The following is a 22,348-nucleotide window of genomic DNA, read 5'->3' on the forward strand; positions in this document are numbered from 1 at the left end:
CCCCACAAGGCCTAGGACAGGGCTCTGCCCAAATGTAGGAAGCCTCAGAAACAGTGCGGATTGAGTGATCCAGCTGGAGGCCAAGCTCATGTGGAGGATCCTCATTGCTCCTTCGGTCATGCTTAGAGTTGGGAACTAGGGATCATCTGCTTCAGGTTCCTCATTTCACAGATATACCCGAGTCCCAAAGTGGAGAAGAGAGACCTGTCCAAGACCACATAAGCATAGATCCCAAACTGGAAGGAATCCAGTCTCATTCTCCCATCTTCTAATGGCATAGCTGATAAATGATGGATTGGGAGTCGAATGAAGCCACTGGCCTTCCAGTCCAAAGTTCACCGCATTCCTGGGATTCCATAACTTCTTATCTTCACAGGGTCCATCATGACGCCAGTTCTGGGCTGGCTCACGACCAATGAGGTCAGGAACACGCAGGATGCTGGCTTGTCTTCCTCCCTATCTCTGGGAACCATTTGCAGCTGAACACAAGGTTCTATTGCCTTGAGCTTTGGGGCCACCTAGTGGCAAAATGTTTCATTTCAAAGGAGGGTTTGAGTTTTCCTCTAGTTGGTTTGTTGGTGTGGTTTGGTTTTGGCTTGATCCCAAAACACACAATTCTTGGGTAGTTAATGGGTAGAAATTACAGGGAAGCAGATCTTACTCTCAATGAAAAAAATCTTTGATTAGTCAGAGCTATCAAAACATAGGATGGATGGCGATATAGTACCTTTGCCAAGAAAACTCCAAGGACAGTATGATTCACAGGGTCATGTAGAGTTGGACATGACGGAACAACAACAAGAAGGTTTTCACAAGTACAAGGCAACACAGATGTAGGGGAAAGAATGCTGAGATTGGGGTTAAAGGATCTGGTATTTAATAATCGGTTTGCCACATTGTGAGACCTGGGAGACCTTGGACAATCAAATTAGCCTTTCTGAGCCTCAGTTTACTTATCTATAAAATAAGAAGATTAGACCTAATGGCTTCTGGAGTCCTTTCCGTTTTAACCTATGACCCTGTGATTGTGAGATGATATGTTACTGGAGAAACTGAATTACTTATATAGATATTCTTGTCTTTAATAGAATAAGAAGACCAAAAAAGCCCTTGTAACTAAATAGAGGAATGCTTTGCATGTTGTCTTCAATGAAGTACATGAAGAAATTGGCAGAGTTGGTTTCCACAAACCCAAAAGTCTTGATGGAATTGTTGATAAATCCACCTCCAAATGCTCATGTTAATCATAAATGCAGGGGTGTTTGCTAACAAAAATATAGTATCCAAAAATCTGTTTTTCTGCTGACAAGTATGCACAACTAAGGCAAGAAGGCAGGTAGGATGAATAGAGAACAAGGATCTTGCGCTCTTAACTTATCTTGTTCTGGATCAATTCATTTGCATTCTAAGCCAGAAAGAATCTTGGAAAAGTCTAGACCTAAATAAGGTAGTTGTCTGGGCAGACAACTATTCTCTTGATCAGGTATAATAATAAAAGTATTATTTTTAGTGTCATTGATAATGATAGTCAAGGTGGAGAGAGAGAGAAAGATAGAGAGAGGAAGAGAGGGAGGGAGGAAGAGAGGGAGGGAGGGAGAGAGGGAGAGAGAAAGAGAAAGAGAGAGAGAGAGAGAGAGAGAGAGAGAGAGAGAGAGAGAGAGAGAGAGAGAGAGAGAGGGAGGGAGGGAGGGAAGGAGGGAGAGAGAAAGAGAAAGAGAGAGAGAGAGAGACAGAGACAGAGAGACAGAGAAAGAGAGACAGAGAGAGACAGAGAGAGAGAGGGAGGGAAGGAGGGAGGGAAGGAGGGAGAGAGAGAGAGAGAAAGAGAAAAAGAGAGAGAGAGAGAGAGAGAGAGAGAGAGAGAGAGAGAGAGAGAGAGAGAGAGAGAGGGAGGGTGGGAGGGAGGGAGGGAGGGAGGGAGGGAGGGAGAGAGAGGAAGAAAGGGAAGAAGAGAGAGAGAGGGAAAGAGCACTATAAGGTTAACAAAGAGCTGTACATATGTTATCTCAGTGGATCCTTCCTCATCATCATCCTATGAGGTAGACACTATTATTCTCCCTAAGAGAATTAGAATGACTTGCATGGGCTCAGACAGATAATAAGTATCTGAGGTAGGATTTGAACCTGGGTCTTTCTGGCTCCAAGACCCCCAGTTTTTCCCAACTGCACCACCTAGCTACCATAGAAGTAGAAAGTATAGTCCTAGCCTGGGAACACTATGCTGACCTGTGTTAGCTGAGTGTAATGGCTATGACCGGAGAACTGTAATCAGCCTTTTTCAGGGAGAAGGTCAAGCCACTAGCCCCTCACCAATTGCAGCTAAGTTAAAGAAATGAAGCCAGTTGCAGGGAACAACATCTAGCAGAGCCTGCATGCCCAGCAGTCTCCATGACACTAGTTGAGTTCATCCCCAGCTATATAGCTAAATGGCCAGCAGTCACTAGCAGTGAAAGAACTTGACCAGAAGAGAGATCCCACCTGACCAAAACCCTGATGTTATCACCAAGGGAGTGAGTTGGGGATGGTTTTCATGGAGAAACGATCACTTTAATATAACACTTTAACCATCTGAAATAGAAGGGATTCTACAGTAGGTGAATTTGAAACTCTTCTCCTTTGACCAGGCTAGAGTTATTCTGGTCAAGGGGAAATGCCCTCAAAGGCTGCGGTGGTACAGTGGCAATCAAAGGTCATTCCAGTGCTTTGAAGGTAAGAACAATTATGATGCCAATGAAAAGAACCAGAACTAGTCAGACAATGTCCAGAGGAGTTGGGCAGAGCAGTTCTTCTGTCTCTGCTCTGCTCTGATGACATCTGGAGTAATGGGTTCAGTGGCACTACTTTTAAAAAGGAAATAACAAGGGTATACTGTTACCAGCTTCTACCAACTCACAAGAGCTGGTTGTTAAATTTTTAGTATGAGCATCCACACCTCAGAAATGGACAAATGCTACAACTCAAGGCTCAGTTTATTGTTTTGTTGATTAAGAAAAAGAATGACTTCTCAGAAGAATGGTTTGCTCCCTATTCAACAGCTAATAAGTCACTAAAGATGTTAAGAGTTCTTTGTGGGTTGTTTGTTTTCACCCTAGAAAGAGATAAAGTTGGTATGGATTTAGGATTCAAGGGTAGACTTTTCTAATGAAGCAAGATTTGAAATTGCATCTTCAAGACATAGCAGCAAATTTTCATCATCACAAAAAAAAACTCATCACAGCTGGATAGCAGCTCGAGTCTTATTTATTTCCTTGGCTTGACACTTGGCTTATTGAAGGAACCCAAAAAGAAGTCATTGAATTAGGCCTACTTGGAGAAACCACTGAAACAACAATGAATCCCAAGTCTTCCTCCTTCCCCCTTTTTTGTCTTATTACTACACATGACTAGGCAGAATTATTCACCACTGAGTATTTCTTTGTTCTTGTAAATATGCTTGCCGGATGCTTAGATTTTAACAGTGGTTTTCTAGAAAAAGATAAGAAAATGTTTATTGCATCCTGAATTGGTATCTTTGCTGTAGTGGGTGTTAATAAAGAAGAGGGGAACCCGTGAATTATTCGCTGCACAGAATCTAATTATTTAGAAAGCATCATTTTGAGCCCAAAGATTAAAAAGATTGCCAGAGGACTGAGTTTTTAGGAATATTATTAACAATCTGTATTTTAAGCTTTCTACCCATAGAGAAGTTATGTGCAAAGAGGACTCTTACCCTAAGTCAAAAGCTTCCCAGACGAATCTCATTATCTCCAGAAGGTAAGTCCTTCTGAACAAGGAATCATGGGATTTTCACCACCAGCCATGGCTCCTCAGCCAAACTGCCCTCCAAAACAGTATCTGCTGGATTATATGCCAAAGCTGATTGGTACCTGAGAGGCAAAGGGAGCCTCCTCTTTTGTAGTCTACAAAATGAGCTGCCCAGCCTTCATTTTTGGATCCTCCTTTCTTTGTACATTTTTTCTTTTCTTTTTTTTAAACATGTTTTCTTTCTCTTGGATTTCAAGCCCATGAATAAGAGATTTCTCTAGCCTAAACACCTTGCTGCCTGAGTCCATGACAGACCTGAAATGAAACCCCAAGTTCCTGGCTACTGATCCTGTTTTTCTGTTTCCTTACCTACCCACAGGTTAGTGACCTCCAGTTCTAAGAAATGTCTATTTCTAGGCATGGTAATGACCTATATTATTTCCAGAGTTCTGGAAACAGCCATCAACTGACCACAGGGAGGAGATTTCAGCAATTGCTCTACTGTCAGGATTATCCTATAAATGAAGGAGTAAAGAAAACTGGGTCATTCCCCGCTGGCCAGGAAACCTGGACCTTATGAGTTTCTCGGGCAGAACAGAACTATAATAAAGGTGAGATATCTGTGCAGCCGTCCCACAAAGGGCCTTCACTTTCTACAAGGAGTATAATGGGTATTATGGGCTATTTGGGATGTTTTATGTTTCTGTCCATCTGCTTCTGTGATTTTTCTGTTATAGCCTCTTTGGTGAAGGAAATAAATATGGTGCCCATGTTGTCTTTTAGGTGCCTTTTAGAGAAGGGACCCTGAGACTCACATTTGATGAGACCATCACTATGAGCTTTGTTTTAGAGATTTCCCCAGAAATATTCCCCATATGGGGGGCTCAGGCCCTCCAGGATGAATATGGATTGGTGGTCCTCCAGACCATAAGTCCCATCATCAATGGAACGAATCAACTCATAATGTCTCATTTCTTTTTTGTAAACCTTTCCCTTCTATCTTAGAATCGATACTGTGTATTGGGTCTAAGGCAGAAAAGTGGTAAGGGCTAGGCAATTAGGGTTAAGTGACTTGCCCAAGGTCACATATCCAGGGAGTATCTGAGATCACATTTGAATGCAGGACCTACAGGCTCCAGGTCTGGCTCTCTATTCACTGAGCCATCTAGCTGCCCCCTAGTGCCTCACTTTCCAAAAAAAAAAAATAAATAAATACTTATAACCTCTAAGATAAAATTGAAGCTTAATTAACATTTTAAGAATCTCTGATGGATCTTTGAACTTGAGGTTGTTTCCTTCATCACCATCATCATCATCAAGAGGGAACACGAATTTATGAAGCACTTCCTATGTGCCAGGCACCATGTGAAGCTTTTTAAAATTGTGAAATATGGGGGCAGCTGGGTAGCTCAGTGTGTTGAGAGCTAGACCTAGAGACGGGAGGTCCTAGGTTCAAATCTGACCTCAGACACTTCCCAGCTGTGTGACCCTGGGCAAGTCACTTGACCCCCATTGCCTAGCCCTTACCACTCTTCTGCCTTGGAGCCAATACACAGTATTGACTCCAAGGCGGAAGGTAAGGGTTTAAAAATAAATAAATAAATAAATAAATAAAATTGTGAAATATATTTTACTGTATCACTTATATATATCACCTAAATATGTCCTATATCCCTCCCTTTGCTCATATAAGATTATATACAACTATTTTTATAACTATATTTTATATAACTTTTTATTTTAACTTTATTTTTATTTTTATTTTTATCTTTTATTTTTTATATTATGATTATTTCTGTGTGCTAAGCAATTGTACAAATATTCTCTCATTTATCTCTACAATAACCCCGTGATAAAGGTTCTATTGTTATTATCTCCATTTTACAATTGTTGAAACTGAGGCACAGATTAAGTGACTTGCTTAAGCCTGACTCCAGCAGATTTTTTCTATAGTGATAGTAAGTCCTTCCTCATGGTGGGATGAAGAATGTTTCTGGTTTGAGTCTCTCTGATTTAAAGGGATTTAAAGCATCTTCAGAGTTGATGATAAAAAATAAAAGGTTCCATAGTGCCAAATTTCTCCCTAGGTGAGAATGTATAGGATTAATGAAATGTACTAATGAAATGTCTAAACTTTGAAGAGACTCGCACTGTAGACCTGTGGGTAGACTAGCTGGGATGCATAACCATCATTCAGAATAGGGTGATAGGGCAGCTAGGTGACTCAGTGGATTGAGATCCAGGCCCAGAGATGGGAGGTCCTGGGTTCAAATCTGGCCTCAACCACTTCCTAGTGGTATGACCCTGGACCAATCACTTAACCCCCATTGCCTAGTCCTTACCACTCTTCTGCCTTGGAACGGATACTCATTATAATGACTTCTAATCTAGAAGGTAAGGGTTTTAAAAAAAAATAGGGGTGAGACAAGGACATAATGAGTTCTATTTTAAATAAGGTCAGTTTTAAATTCTCATGGAGCATCTGGGTCTATATGTCCACTGGGCAGTTAGCAACAGCAATGGAGTTCAAGAGAAAGTCTGAAGTTGGATATGTAGAGATGCTTCTTTATCTCATCAGCATTGTTGTTATGGTTGTTCAGTCATTGTTTGACTCTTCCTGCCCCTTTTGGGGGTTTTCTTGGCAAAGATTCTGGAATGGTTTTCCATTTCCCTTTCCAGTTCATTTTTCACATGAGGAAAAGGAGGCAAACAAAGTAAAATGACTTACCCAGGATCACACAGTTAGGAAGTATCAGAGACTAGATTTAAACTCATGTCTTCCTGAGTCCAGACCTACTCCCTCCTCTGGGTCCCTTTCAGATAAGATAGTGCCATTAATGTTAAATGCCCCCCCCTTCCTTGATTCATTCTAGAATTTTCCCAGAAATCATTCATCCAATCAATAAGAATTTAAATGACAACCATGTATTGGCACTGGAGACACAAAGACAACAATAAAATCATCCCTGCCCTCAAGGAGCTTATAGACTTCCAGGAAACAACATAATTTTGGTGAGAGGAAGCTAGGTGGCACATTGGATAAAGCACCAGACATGGAGTTGGGATGACCTACTTTCAAATACAGTCTCAGACACTTCCTAGCTATGTGACCCTGGGCAAGTCACTTCAACCCATTTACCTAGCCCTTGTCCTTCTGTCTTAGAATTGTTACCAAGTCAGAAATTAAAGGTTTTAAGGGGGGGTTATAATTTGGACAATAAGGAAATAACTAGTAACTGGAGGATCAGGTGACCTCATCTAGGAGGTGGCACTTGAGTTGAGTTTTGAAGGAAATGATGGGTTCTAAGAGGAAAAAGTGAAAAGGGAGAGAACTCCAGCCATCGGGGCAGTTTGTGCAAAAGCATAGAGATGGGAGATAGAGAATCATGCCTGAGAGGCTTGGACCATAGTTTTCTTAAGAGGAACACTGTTAACAAACCAAGTAAGGTCAGTGGCAGCCATGTTGTGACCAAGCAAAGGAATTCATAATTGACTCTAGAAACAATACAGAACCATGGGAGTCTATTCAGTAAGGAAATGGCATAGTTAGACCTGTTACAGTTTAGTTGTTTCAGTCATGTCTGACTCTTTATGACCTCATTTGGGATTTTCCTGGCAAAGACAATGGAATCATTTCCCATTTCCTTCTCTAGCTCATTTTACAGATGAGGAAACTGAGGCAAACAGGGTTAAATAACTTGCTCAGGGTCCCACAACTAGAAAGTGACTAAGGTTGGATTTGACCTCAGGAAGATGTATCTTCCCAACTTCAAGCCCAGTGCACTAACTTCACTGGGCTACTGTTCATTCCCTATAAAATGAGGAGGGGGGTCACACTGGAGTTCTGGGGTATCCTCCATCTTTTGTACTATGGGTGATCAGGTTTCTTTTAAGTCAAGTTTGAACATTAGCAGTTCTCCATTTCTTAATAACGTTTCCCTCTTCCCAGAGAGGTATAAGCAACAATTCTTCCCCAACTTACAATCTTCTCTTCCTGGTTGATGAGCTTTCAAGGCATTAAGATTGGATTCTTTGAGCAATATTCAGTTTTCCTCCTCATCAGACTTGTTGTTCTTTGTCTCTTCACAACTTCATCCTTGATAGCTCCCCATCTATCCTGGAGTAACTTTCTCCATAGAATTTTCATCCCTGGGATCCTAGTTATCCTCTCTCTGAACTCTTTGAAGTCTGCTCTTCTAAAATCTAGAGTACACCTCAAACTCTGCCTGGCTTTCCTCTCCTCCAGCACAAAGTCTAGGAAGGAATGGGTACTTTCCTCCAAGATTTCCATTATTTCCATAGTAGCGAACAACTCCCTGAGAGTGAGAATCAAATCCAGAATGAAATTTCTCTTTATTGTTTGCTTCACATTTTGAGGGACAAAATTACCATTAAGGAAAGAAGTCATTTCTTTTTCTGTATTCGGGAGAAGAGGAGACATCTAGATAATTGAAGTCATCCATCATCATGAAGGAATGAATGATGAGAAATCATTTATTAAATCCTAACTTTGTGCTAAGCGTTGAGGATACAAATACAAAAAGGAAGTCAATCCCTAACTTTAACTTGCATTCTAATTGGAAAGGCAAACTTAGAGAAGGGACACAAGGCTTTGGAGAGAGGTTTAGATGTAGGAAGTCAGGAATGGAGAAAAAAGAAGAAAGCACCTTTTAGCCTGTATTTTTCATTCTCAAAGAATCAGAGTTGCAAAGGGTCTCACAAACTAAATCCAACCTGTATCTGATTAGAAATTCCCTTTACAATATCCTAAACCAATGACCATCCAGTCTTTGATTGAAGACCTCAAGTGACTAGGAGCTCATTACTCTCTCAAAACAGTCTATTCCATTTTGTGCTAAGCTCAGATAAAGCCCATCTTATTCTGTCTACTGTTCAACATTCCCAACTCCAAAGGGATTGGGTATTTTCCATCTCATCTCCAATTTGGGAATCTTCCTGGAACTCCCAAAAGAAGCACTGATATGGGGGCAGCTAGGTGGTTCAGTCAATTGAGAGCCAGGCCTGGAGATGGGAGGACCTGGGTTCAAACCTGGCCTCAGATACTTCCTAGTTATATGACCCTGAGCAAGTCACTTAACCCTTACCTCTCTTCTGCCTTAGAACAAATACACAATATTGATTCAAAGATACGGATATTTTTTAAAGTACTGATATGATTCCTGAGAAGTCAAGAATCTTGGGTACACAGTATCTCTGACCCAGTTGCTAAAAGCTTTCAGAGGTAATAAGAGAGTAGAGGCAGGCCAGGACCCTAACTGGAAAATTATTAGAGTACAGGAAGGAACAAACTAGACTCTAGTGTCAGTCTGTCCCTTATCTTTCTGTTACTGAGCTCAGATTACTAGAAATAAGGTAAACCCCACATAGTCACTGACTGAGGCCTTTCAGATGTCTTAATTCTCCACGTTTCTAAAGGCAAAAGCTCTCTATCCTAGCAGGCACCAGGGAGAAAATTTAGATCCTTAAGGACAAGATGTCAGGAAGCAAGGTAAAAGGATAATTATAATCTGGAAGCCTCCAATGATACCTACAGGTCTCCTGACCCCCAACATCAGACCTAGAGGTGTTTCTATGTCAGATTTGTGGTTTGTTTCTGAAAATCTGCAGCTATTTCCATTTTTTTATCTAGGCTTCCAGCTCTGTAATATCCAGGAAAATATAATGACACAATTACATTCCCATTTCCCTCCTTTGATCTTGACCCAAACACTCTCCACCATGCTTCTTTTCTAGCTTCTAGATTTCTTCAAATGAAGATCTCTTCTTCTTCTATATTACTAACCTAATCCCCTATCCTTTTACCTTTCCGATCTCTTTCAAATAAAATGGAGCTGTCCAGAGTCATATTCCAATCATGAGTTTCAACCCATCAAATTTCAATGATATCAAGAGGTCAAATTTATTGCCTCATATAAGGAATTTTTGTGTTCCAAATTTCTTTGTTCATTGGCTAAACATTGGACATTTATCTATAGAAATTTGAATTAAGGGATTTACTTTTGACTCCTTTTTTGGATTTTTGTCTCCAGTGAACTTCTGGGTTTTACATAGGGGATGCCCAAATAACATATCAGTGTATTGGTGGGAGAGGAGCAAAGATGAAAGAATTTAATGTGTGAATACCTGGTATTCTCATCTACTTAAGTTCCACAAAAATGAATTTTTTGGATCTCCTGAGCTCATAGAACTCCTGAGACATTCAAATCAAAGAACAGGGGTGAGAAAATAGGAACTTTGCCAGTGTTTTGTTGTTGCTATTTCCATGTCTTGCACACTACAAGTAATCCCCAAATCAGGGTGAAAGAACTGTCCCAGTTCGTGATATTATGGCACATACACAGAAAACTGCCTCTTTGAAAGTCACTAGTTCCTGCAATCATGCATTCATGTATTGGTTTGAGGATTCTTTATATGTCTAGGATTATTATTCCAAAAATACAGAAAAATATGATAAATAAACATTCCCCTCAATACTGCAGGGAAACAACCCCCTCCCCTATTGCTATCTCCATCTCCAGTTGGGGGTGGAATTTCATTCACAATTAACTTAGTTACCACATAGCCATGGTTCAGCTAGACTGAAATCCTGGGACCCTTGTTCCTCAGTGCTTCAGTGTTAGGCTAGCTGCAACCACCAGCCTAGATTGCTAGACAGTCATTCCAAAAGTATTTATTAAGCATCCACTATGTGCCAAACACTGGAGATACAAAAACAGGCAAAAAACAGTCCCTACCATCAAGGAGCTCACAATCAAATGGAGGAGACAAGGTGCAAACAATTTATAGACAGGATAAATAGGAAATAATCAACAATGGAAGGCTCTCAAATTAAGAGTAGTTGAGGAGGGGGCAACTGGGTGGCTTAGTGATTTGAGAACTAGGCCTATAGATGGGAGGTCCCAGGTTCAAATCTGACCTCAGACACTTCCTAGCTGTGTGACCCTGTGTAAATCACTTAACCCCCATTGCCTAACCCCTACTGATCCTCTACCTTGGAACTAATAAGATAGAAGGAGAGAGAGACAGACAGACAGACAGACAGAGAAAGGCTTCTTGTTGAAGGTGAAGTTTTTTTAAAACCCTTACCAAACCCTTACCTATGTCATAGAATTGATACTAAGTGTTGTATTTTTAAGGCAGAAGAGCTGTAAGGGCTAACTTACTTAGGATCACAGAGCTAGAAAATATCTGAGTACAAATTTGAACCCAGAACTTCCATTCTCTAGGGCTGGGGCTCAATCCATTGAGCTACCTACCTGCTTCTAAACGGTGGAATTTTAGCCAGGATTTGAAGGAAGCTGGAAGGTAGTGATGAGGAGAGAGAATATTCCAGGCATGGGGGATAGGTTGAAAAAATTCCTAGAGCCAAAAGATAAACCAACCAATCAATCGAAAAACATTTATTACATTCCTACTTGTACCTGGCATTGTTCTATGCCCTGGGAACATGAAATGAGGCAAAAGATAGTCCCTGGCCTCCAGGAGCTTACAATCTAGCAGAGGAGAAAACATATGAACCCATGTATACAAAGCAAGCAACATACAGGTTAAACAGGAGGCCCTTGTTACTTAGGACAGAAGAAAATGTGTAGAGATGGAAGGTCTGAGAAGCCTGAAAGAGGGAAGGAGGCGGGACGGGTTATGAAGGGCTTTAAATGCCAGAAGATTGATATTTGACCTTGGAGGTGATCTAGAGTTGGGCAGGGGCAGGGCAAGAAGGGAGTGGGTAGGGGAGGAGGTATGTGTGAGACACGGTCAGGTCTGTGGTTTAGGGTTAGTTCTGAATCAGATCAGACATTCCACTCTGTGGACCTAGTACTGAAAAGAACAAACAGAAACCCAAAGCCCTGTGGCCCTTTTCTCCTGGCCACATAGCCTTAGGAGACAAGAAGGCAGTCCTAAGACCCTTAGCTTATACAGCAGAGCATGAATGAGGGAGTCATCTTCCCTTGTTGGGAAAGCCCCCCAAGTCCCCTGCATTATGAGGCCTTTCTGGCCAGGAACCAGTGGAAAATATCTGCTTTTCTTTATTCTTTCTCTTCCCTCTAAATATCACTAATCAACATGTATGCACCAAATGGTATAGCATCCAAATTTTTAATAGAGAAACTAGGAGAATTGAAGGAGGAAATAGACAGTAAAACCATATTAGTGGGAGACTTGAACCAACCACTATCAAATTTAGATAAATCAAACCAAAAAATAAACAAGAAAGAGGTAAAAGAGGTGAATGAAATCTTTCTCTTCCCTCTTACACGGTGGCCTTGGTTGGCCCCTCACTTCAGCATTTAGGGAGCAATGGGGGCCTAGAGGCTTATTAATCTCAGCTTCCTGTCCCTATCAGAGCCTCAGGTGTGAACAGACTCTTCTCTCCATCCTATCCCCCTCCCCATGACACCCCAGCTGCTAGTGAGCCCAGGTGGGCTTCTAGGCATGATGTTCCTACCATTGGCATGTCCTTTCGGGTATTTCATTATAATAATGCCCTGGAGGATCCCACACCAAGGGCTCCTCCTTTGTCTGACATGCACAGTAAGGGCCAGTGGAAAAAGCCAGTTGCTCCAGCATGAAATATCAGCAGATTTCCAAGGTTGCCAAAAGAGAAACTACTTTGTCTCAGCATAATCCCCTCAGCTTCGGGTGTCCATATGAGCAAGGTCCCAGTGGTGAAAGCCAAGGTCACGAACGTCATCATAAATTCTCTAATTACAAAACAGACCCAAGAGAGCATCCGGTGTTTTGAACAGCAAGCAGAGCTAAGAGATGTCAGATGCATTCCCCATAACGGCATCACCACAGAAGCCATCATGTATCCAAAGCAATCCATAAATTAAAGTTGTGAAATAGTGATTTGACAAAAGAAGATAGACTGACTGCTTCAGCCCAGTCTGCTCCAAGGACCATACCCCATTCTTCTTCCAAGCAAAAGTCCAGAGATTAACTTACTTAGGGATCTTCAACTTCCTTGCCTGGCCCAGGCATCAGTGGCATGGGTTCTAGAAATGGAGAGGAGGACAGAAGCTCATCCAGAAACAATGGAGCTCTTTTGGACCAAGAACTTGGGTTTCAGTGTCCAGTTCTATAGGGATATCAGAAGCCATCACCAATGAAGCTCATGTGGATTCAAGCTACCAGAATTACAGAGGCCAGAAGTCATCAAACTTCAGTACTGGAAGGGAAGAAACAACCTCCACAAGCTCATAACCTTGAACCAAGGGAAATGAATATATTGACTCCCATAAGATCCTAAAGTCCCCTTTTCATGCGGACAGAGTTGCTCTCTCTGCTGAACTCCTGTTGTATAGAAAAGTTATCATACACAGACTTTTCCTTCTTTCCATCCACCTTGCACACACGGTAAGAAAAATGTCACCCATTCCCAATTCTGCTAAGGATTTTATTTCTAAGGAGCAAGTGATTGATTCTTTAAATATTCATAGCAAAGCTTGATCCTTTGGTTTGAATAATTTCTCAAAGTACAATCAACCATAGCCAGCTACTGATCTACATAACTAGATTGCAAAGGGGCAAAGGGAATAATTAAATCTAAATAGACGTCGTTAGCATGCTATCTTCCTTATTAGTCTATTTGTGGTTTTATTTGGGGGTTGGAGTTTTCTATAAAGATTTTCATACAACAAAAACCAAAATGGAAGAATATTTTGCATGAGAATACATGTATAATCTAGATTAAATTGCTTACCAGCTCCAAGAGGGGAGAAAGAAAAGGAGAGAAATAATTTGGATCTTATAATTTTAGAAAACATATATTGAAAAGTATTATTAAATGTAATTTGGAAAATAAAATATCCTTGAATAAAGAAAAGTCAATAAATAATAGACTTTGTTCTACACATTTATCAATGCTTAATAAGAAAAGGGATGGTTCACATCACATGGTAAGCCAGTGCAGAACTTTCACATATATTCCAGTCACCTGACTCTCAAAAGTAGGTTCTTGGTGGATTCCATGTGGATGATACCAACTTTGGTAATCTGGCAAGCTCCAAACCTTCATTTCATTAATATCTTTGTTAAAGACAGTCAGGTGATTTTGCACAAGAATTGGAGTCAGGAAGACTTAAGTTTGAATCCTGCTTTAGACACTTACTATCTGGATGACCCTGGGCAAGTCACTTAACTTTTATCTATCAAATTTTCCTCATTTATAAAATGAAAAGAATAATAACACCCACCTCTAAGGGTTGTTGTTAAGATAAAATGAAGTAATATATTAAAGAACTTTGTATAACTTGAAGCATTGTTAAAATATTGGTTATTATTATTACTGTAGGTGAGTTTATCCCATTCACATTCAGAGTTATGATTACAACCCATGTATTCCCCATTATTTTTATTTCCTCTTTTAGTCCGGCCCTTTCTTCTTTCCCTATTTCCTTCCACACCAGTGTTTTACTTTTAATCAGTCCCCCTTTTCCCCACACTTATTTTACTTTCCTTCCCACCCTCTTCCTTCTTATTCCCCTCCTATTTCTCTTTAAGGTCTATTAATTGTCCCCCTAACCCTTCCCTTCCTTTTAATGCTCCCCATCCCATCTTCTGTCTAATATAATAATGAAAACCATTTTTAAAATATTTTTTAATATAAAACCCTTACCTTCCATCTTGGAATCAATACTGTATATTGGTTCCAAGGCAGAAGAGTGGTAAGGGCTGGGCAATGGGGGTTAAGTGACTTGCTCACGGTCACATAGCTGGGAAGTATCTGAGGCCAGATTTGAACCTAGGACCTCCCATCTCTAGGCCTGGATCTCAATCCACTGAGCTACCCAGCTGCCCCCATGAAAACAATTTTTTAAAGTTACAGATATCATTATTCCATAGAGGAATATAATAAATTTGATCTTATTGACACCATTAAATTTCCCCCCCTCGTTCTTGTTTACCTTTTTATGGTTCTCTTGAATTTTGCATTTGGACATCAAATTTTCTGTTTAGGTCTGGTCTTTTCTTTAGGAATGCTTGGAAATCTTCTGTTTTATCAAATGCCCATACTTTGCCCTAGAAATATATAGTCAGTTTTGATGGGTAGGTAAACTTGGTTATAGACTAAATTCTCTTGCCTTCCTGAATATCATATTCGAAGCTTTGCGATGCTTTTGTGTGGAAGCTTCTAGATCATGTGTAATCCTTACTGGGTCTTCTTGATATCTGAATTGTTTCTTTCTGGCTACTTATAGTATTTTCTCCTTGGCCTAGAAGCTCTTGAATTTGTCTATAACATTCCTGGGGATTATCTTTTGGGGATTTAATGTAGGGGGTGATCTATGGATTCTTTCAATGTCTATTTTGCCCTCTTGTTCAAGAATATCAGGGCAGTTTTCTCGGGTAATTTCCCATAATATGATGTCAAGACTTTTTTTTTGTTGTTGTTGTTCTAGGATGTTCTTCTTATAAAAGTGAATAACAAACTTGGAATAATTGATTTTGTTGAACATAAACAACAAAGATATCATTTGATGGGACATTTGGTAAATGGACCTTCCAATGCTCATGATAACTATAATCAACAAAAGTCATGATAATAACCACACCTTCTGTGATAACAAAGCAACTTGCATACTGACACAGAGACTGAAGAAAAATGAAAATTCCAGGAACAACTTAATGAGGTCCTCTAAACTAAGGCCACATATACCTTCACAGTAGATGACTTTCATGTAAAGGGATGCTGGGGAAAGATCCTAAAAAGGAGTGTTATAAAATATAATTCAAGGTTAAGAAATAAAAGAAAAAACATACACAGTTGGATATAGAAATTCATTTCACTTAACAGAGAACCTAGAGAGATAGGGGGAAATGGAGAAGGAAGAATGAGAGGGAAGGTAGGATAAAGGAGGGATTCTAAGAAAAAAAAATTCTAAGGAAAAAAAACTCTAAAGATTTACCAAAAAATTACAGGAGCTCTTTTTTGTGGTGGCAAAGAATTGGAAATTGAGGGACTGTTCATCAATTGGGGAATGGCTGAACAAATTGTGGTACATGTGGATGATGGAATACTATTGGGCTATAAGAAATATATAAACAAGATGATTTCAGAAAAAACTGGAAAGGTCAACATGATCTGATGCAGAACAAAATAAGCAGAACTGGGAGAACATTGTACACAGTAACAGCAATATTGTCTGATAATCAACTGTGAAAACTTGGCTACTCTCAGCAATGCAGTGATCTGGGACAATTCTGAAGGACTCATGATGGGGAATGCTATCTACCTCCACAGAAAGAACTCTTGGAATTGATGGATGTGAATCAAAGCAGACAATCTTACACTTCAGTGTATTTATGGTTTTATTTGAGGGAGAGCAAGAGTGGGAGAGAGAGAGAGAGAGAGAGAGAGAGAGAGAGAGAGAGAGAGAGAGAGAGAGAGAGAGAGAGAGAGAGAGAGCGAGAGAGAGAGAGAGAGAGAGAGAGAGAGAGAGAGAGAGAGAGAGAGAGAGAGAGAGGGAGGGAGGGAGAGAGAAACAGAAACAAAGACATTTTAAAGAAACCTGGAAAGTTTTATATTAATTGATTCAGAATGAAGTGAGCAGAATAAAAAGAGCAATTTATACAATTAGAGCAATAATGTTAAGACAAACAATTTTGAGAGACTTAAGAAGTTTGTACAGTTTAATGACCAAGCACAATTACAGAGGATTCATATTGAAACATAGTACCCACCTCCTGAAAGGTGATAGACTCAGAGAGCAGTTAGAGATACATGACAACATATCTTTTTTTACTTTTGACTTGTTTGAACATGACCAAAATGGAAATTTGTTTTACTAGAGTTTATAGTAACTAGTAACTAGACTATACATGTTCATAACACATTTCCCTTTTCTTTCTTTCTCAATGTAGAGACAGTGGCTTGGGGGGGGGAGGGAGTTGGATGGAAAAGAGAGAGGAGATTTCTATTTAATGAAAAGTATAATTTAATTTTAAAAAAGAAAAGCTAAAGGTTTAGGGAACTCTTGAAAAACCCATAGTTGTATAGCATTGAAAATTTTACTCACTAAGAGAGTCCATTGTAAGCTGCTGGGTGTGACAAGCATTGAACAATGTCAAAAACAATTAAATTAACTCTAAATACTTGAGGATTCATGGATCTAATTATCATCTCTATGCAGGGAACTCCAGATTTATTCATAAAGGCCCAATTTCTCTCCTTCGCTCTAGTCCCACTCGACCAAAGATTATTGGACATTGAAAACTGGATATCTCAAAAGCAACATGTCTAAAATGGAGCTCCAAAATTAATTTCTGGCAAAGACAGTCCGTCCTTCCAGTTACTCAGGTTCCAAATCTCAGTTATGGTGATTGGAACTGATTACAAGATGCCTAATAACACTCCAAATATCTTCAAGGCGTTTTCAATACATGTCATCATGCCTCTCAAGAAGCCTTTTATACATGGGGATTCGATAATTGGTAAAGCACTCTGCACATGCTCCTTAGCACTGGGCTAGTTGGCCAATCACCAATTGCATTCTAGGATTCATGCTGCCTCAGGGTGAGAGATTATTATTATTATTATTATTGTTGTTGTTGTTGTTGTTGTTGTTGTTGTTGTTGTTGTTGTTATTCCTATTACCTAAGAAAAGTCTTCCCAACAATCAGAGTTGTCTAGAGTGTAATGGAGACTTTGGGGAAGTGGTGAGCTTCCCCTCACTGGAAGGCTTCTGACAAACCATGTGAATAAATGAATGAACAAGTGTTTACATGTCTATTCTATGGCAAGCATTATTCTAGGCACCAGGAATACAAATACAAGTTCCAGGTAGTCCCTGCTCTCAAGGAGCTTCCATTCTAATAGAGGAGAAAAAAACATATAAAGGAGAATAAGAGCCAGGGCTGGAAGTTTTGGTCTGGGGAGTCATAGGGGAGGTAAGTGATACCAAAAAGCTCTCAATGTTGTGGAGACTACTATGCCATTGAAGATTCATTTGAAGAAACTGGAAATATTTAGCCCAGAAAAGAAAAGGTTTGATTAGGACATGAGAATTGTCAGTAAGGAGAACAGATTTATGGCTAAATATAATGGTCAATACTAGTACCACACTGTCAGTATTAAAAAACATATTGTTGGGCAGCTAGGTGGCCCAGTGGATAGAGAGCCAGGCCTGAAGATGGGAAGTCCTCGATTTAAATCTAACCTCAGACACTTCCTCACTGTGTGACCCTGGGCGAGTCACTTAATCCCAATTGCCTCAACCTCAGCACTCTTAGATAAGGGTTTTAAAAAAGGAAGACAAATTCTGAGTAATAGAAAAACTAGTGAAGGATCTGGAACACAGATAAGGAAATATGCATTACCCCTCCCCCAGAACAGAATATTATATATGTTGTCAGATAGAGTCATTATACTATTTTTTGTTTTTCTTTTCTTAATTGTGTTTGTCTCAAGGGAGTATTCAATGTGGATGGAAGTTGAAATGACAATGATGTAAAGACAAAAGGCGTCAATAAAACTTTTTATTAAAAAATTAGTGCTGAAAGAAAAAATGTGAGATATGGAATAGGTGACCTGACTATAACAAGAGTCAAATATTTTTTTTAAAAAGGTAAAGATTCAAATGATTTGTGGTAGACCTTTCATTAACTAACATGTACCAAAATCAGACAATGGGAGAAGGCATGAATGGATTAATATCTGTATCGCTGGAGAGGATATACAGATATGTGTATTCATAGTTTTGTTTATCTACCATCCCTGAATTTATCCAAGTCCTCTTTGAATATCTTGGGAGATCTGAAAGGTTCACAGTTTGAGAACTAGAAGGAACCTCTGAAATTACTAAGGCTAATCTCCCTATTTTACAGATAAGAAAACTGAGGTCCAGAGAAGAGAGGAGACTTCCCCAAGTCTCTCTTGTTGAGAGAAAGAGACAGAGAGAGAAAGACAAGGACAGAGACAGAGACAGAGACAGAGAGACAGAGGAAGAGAGTGAAAGAAAAAAAGAGAAAAGAGAAAGAAGAGAGAAAAGATACAGAAAGGAGAGAGGAGAGGGAAGAAATAGAAACAAAGAAAGAGAGGAAGAGAAGGAAGGAGAGGGAGAGACCAATTTGATTTAGTGAAATGCTAAGAGAAACAGCTTTTCAAACTTCCAAGCATAGTATACATCCTCTAAAACCCCAGGAGAATATAAATTTCTTGAGCACCAGAACTGATTTTTTTGTTTTGTTTTTTGTATGCCCAATTCTTAGTGCATAATAGATTTGCTACATTTAAAATGGAGACATCTGTTAAATAAATTATTATAGCTTTCACTTAAATGCTTAGAAAGACACATAATAGACTTTTAATAAATGTTTGTAAGATATTGTTGACTAAATGTCCTAAATTAAGATATTAATGAATAAGAAATAAATGTTTTAAAGTCATGCATAAGAGAGGGATGTGAAAAAATATTACAGATTCTCTTTTTCTATATTGGGTAATAAAATGTTTTATGCAAGAGTTTGTCATTAAAAACAAAGATTAAAAGCCCATCAATTACTGGCCTTGAAATCTCCAAAGTAAGCATTATCAAGCCCTTAGACATCTTGCAAGGCCTGATTGTGTGTGTGTCTCTGTGTGTGTGTGAGAGAGAGAGAGAGACAGACAGAGAGACAGAGAGAAGACAGAGACAGAGAGAGACAGAGAGAGACAGACAGACAGAGACAGAGACAGAGAGAGACAGAGAGAGACAGAGAGAAGACAGAGACAGAGAGAGACAGAGAGAGAGAGAGAGAGAGAGAGAGAGAGAGAGAGAGAGAGAGAGAGAGAGAGAGAGAGAGAGAGAGAGAGAGAGATTGGGAAAGCCTTGTTGACAGAGGCCTTGTGTATCTCCCAAGGTCTCCTAGACCTGCCAAAGCCGAACTGACTTGGCATAGCAACTAACAGGAAGGGCCAAACTGAGCCCTAGAGGATCTGGCAGGCTCTGGGGACTGAGTGAAAGGAATGATGGGTTCTCCTCTTGTTTGTCTTTAGCAATTTTTTAAAATTAATGAATTTTAATTTTTTTCTCTTGCCAAATCCCCTCCCCTCTGGGAAAAAAAAAAACTCATGACAAATAAACAAACCTATTTACACCAAAAAAGACATTTTCCAATGCTGGAGGAGCTGCTAGAAAACAGTCATATTAATGCATGGATGGTGGGACTGTGAATTGTTCCAGCCATTCTGGAAAGCAATTTGAAACTATGCCCCCAAAGTGATTAAACGATGCTTACTTTCTGGCCAATGACACTCTTCTCTTGGGAAAAGGTAGGCCCTAAGAGAAGGGCAGTAACATGAAGGGAGGCACCATGTTGGTGGATTGATAGGCTGGATATTTGGCACAGGGAAGAAGTGAGCTCCTGATTGTCACTCATGCCATCCCACTCTAGTTACAATTCTGAGCCATAAGAGGAGAGGCCAGCCATGCCTACCAGCTATCCCCTAATAAGGAGGCAAATCAGCCTAGTCAAAGGCATGAAGTACACTGAGTAAATGACAGGAGGTGGCTGAAGCCAAGCGAGTCAAATAGCCACCAAGATCTACATGAGGACAGCCAGAGAGTCTGAACCCCAAAATCCTAGGAACGTATCACCCAAACCCCAAATAACTGGGTTGCTAAACTGTGCCCTACAACCATCACTAACTGGAGAAATCACCGTGGGCCACCTTCCTTGCCCTCATCTGCCAACCAACTGGCACCAATGAACAAGTAAGCCTAAATCTCCTAAGAGTGCTTGTATTCCTCCCTCTGCCCCCTAGTCTCAGGCCACCAGTCCTGGAAAGCAAACCCCATAGATGCAGTCTAGAAAATGTTTCTGTGGCTGTTTCTGCCATAAATCTGCCAAACTGAAGACCTAGAAAAGAAAGTCCTTGCCACCAAGAGGAATCCCTGTGTTCCCTCCTCATTGATCAGGAATGAGTTTCAAACACCTTCCAAGGACCTACTATTCCTAAATTTATCCAAATTCTTCTTGAAGTTCTCCGGAGAGTTCAAAGCAATTTGAGGGACTGGGGCAAGACTCTCCTCCCTCCCAAAAAAAGTATCCCTTTCCTTTAAAAAGTTTCTACCCTCTATCATGCTCCAAATTTAAAATCAAAGATTTTGAGCTAAAAGGGACTTTAGAGATGATCTGACTATGTTATCATTTTACAGACAAGGAACAAAAAAGCCCAGAAAGATATGGACTAATTAAGTTAAATTTCTCTATAATGTGGCTGATTCCTTTTTCTTCTCTATGAATATGGCTATCCTCCTAGGGGATACTTTCAGTCTGTTCAGTCAGGAATGATTCGTTGGGAATTTTACCTCAGGACAATTTTCCTAAGAGGATCACAAGGGAATGAATCTTGAAATGAGAGATGAAAAGATGGCGAGCACCTTAGGAAAGCTAAACTGGCCAATGAAATGCCTCCAGCCACATGGTAAAGGGGAAAGAGTGTTCCAGTTAAAGTAAAGAGAGTTGGGTTCTAACCCTTGGCACAGAGTCTGGTATATAGCAGGTGTTTAATAAATGTTTCTTGACTAAATTCTGTCTCAGACACTTAATTTACCATAAGGCCATGGGTAACTTTTAAGGGTCTCAGTTTCCTTCTTTTTTTTTAACCCTTACCTTCCATTTTATAATCAATACTGCGTATTGGTTCCAAGGCAGAAGAGGAGAAAGGGCTAGGCAATGGGGGTTAAGTGACTTGCCCAGGGTCACACAGCTAGGAAATGTCTGAGGCCAGATCTGAACCTGGGACTCCAGGCTTGGCTCTCATTCCACTGAACCACCAAGCTTTCCCCTCAGTTTCCTCCTTTGTAAAATGAAGATGATAATATCCTACCTAAGACAGGATGCAAAGCTTCTCTTCAAGCCCAACATTCATCTCCTTTGCTTATGCCAAAGATTGTTTAAAGATAGCAAAATGGTATCCTTTGGAAGGGAGTGAATAACACAAGAGCAGAGAGAAGAAGTTGGGAGGGGAGAATAGCAATGATATGGCAGACAAAGTATGGGACCTAAAGTTGGGAAGACCTAACTTTGAATCCTGTCCCAGGGACTCAGTAGCTGTGTGATCTTGACTAAGTCACTTAATACTTCTCTGTCTCAATTTCCTGATTTCTTAAATGGAGACAATAATAGCTCTTTCTTCATGAGCCTGTAATAAGATTCAGAGGAGACACCTACTAAGCACTTTCTAGACCAGAGTACCATATTAGTGTTACAGGGTTATTGTGAGAAATGTGCTTTGCCAATCTCAAAACATTCTCCCTCAGCTGTAAACTGCTGCAATTGGGCAGGATATTCTCTAGGGCTGCTGCGGTCAACTTGAACATTCTATGATTTCCTAAGATCCAAATGATCCTATAAAATCCAAATCCTAACAGAATCTTGAGTGGATGAGTAACATGAGGTGGGGACAGCCAGGTGGTATAGTAGAATTGAGGGTTGGACTTGTAGTCAAGAAGACTACATCTCCATGAGTTCAAATCCATACTTAGACACTATCTGTGTGTCCCTGGGCAAGTCACTTCACTTTGCCTGCCTCCATTTCCCTATCTGCAAAATTAGCTGAGAAGGAAATGACAAACCACTCTAGTACCTTTGCCAAGAA

The 22,348-nt window shown here is 40.1% G+C and overlaps 1 protein-coding gene across 5 annotated transcripts in view; it reads right to left on the reverse strand.

The window, feature by feature from the left end:
• The window catches only part of LOC100029519 (cholesterol side-chain cleavage enzyme, mitochondrial), a 59,638-nt gene that overhangs the window by 33,132 nt on the left and 4,158 nt on the right, over positions 1-22,348 (reverse strand). For 2 of the 5 annotated variants that reach the window (XM_056798709.1, XM_056798693.1), the window contains exons 2-3: positions 14,673-14,787; positions 11,022-11,124 (exon numbers count right to left, since the gene is read on the reverse strand). The exons of 1 other annotated variant lie outside the window; for it this stretch is intronic. The gene's annotated coding sequence lies outside the window, so the exon portion shown is untranslated. The remainder of the gene's footprint in view (positions 1-11,021; positions 11,125-14,672; positions 14,788-22,348) is intronic. 2 more of the 5 variants (XM_056798702.1, XM_056798698.1) reach the window with 2 other exon arrangements.

The sequence above is a fragment of the Monodelphis domestica genome, chromosome 1 (assembly GCF_027887165.1).
Source record: "Monodelphis domestica isolate mMonDom1 chromosome 1, mMonDom1.pri, whole genome shotgun sequence".
Taxonomy (NCBI): Eukaryota; Metazoa; Chordata; class Mammalia; order Didelphimorphia; family Didelphidae; genus Monodelphis; species Monodelphis domestica.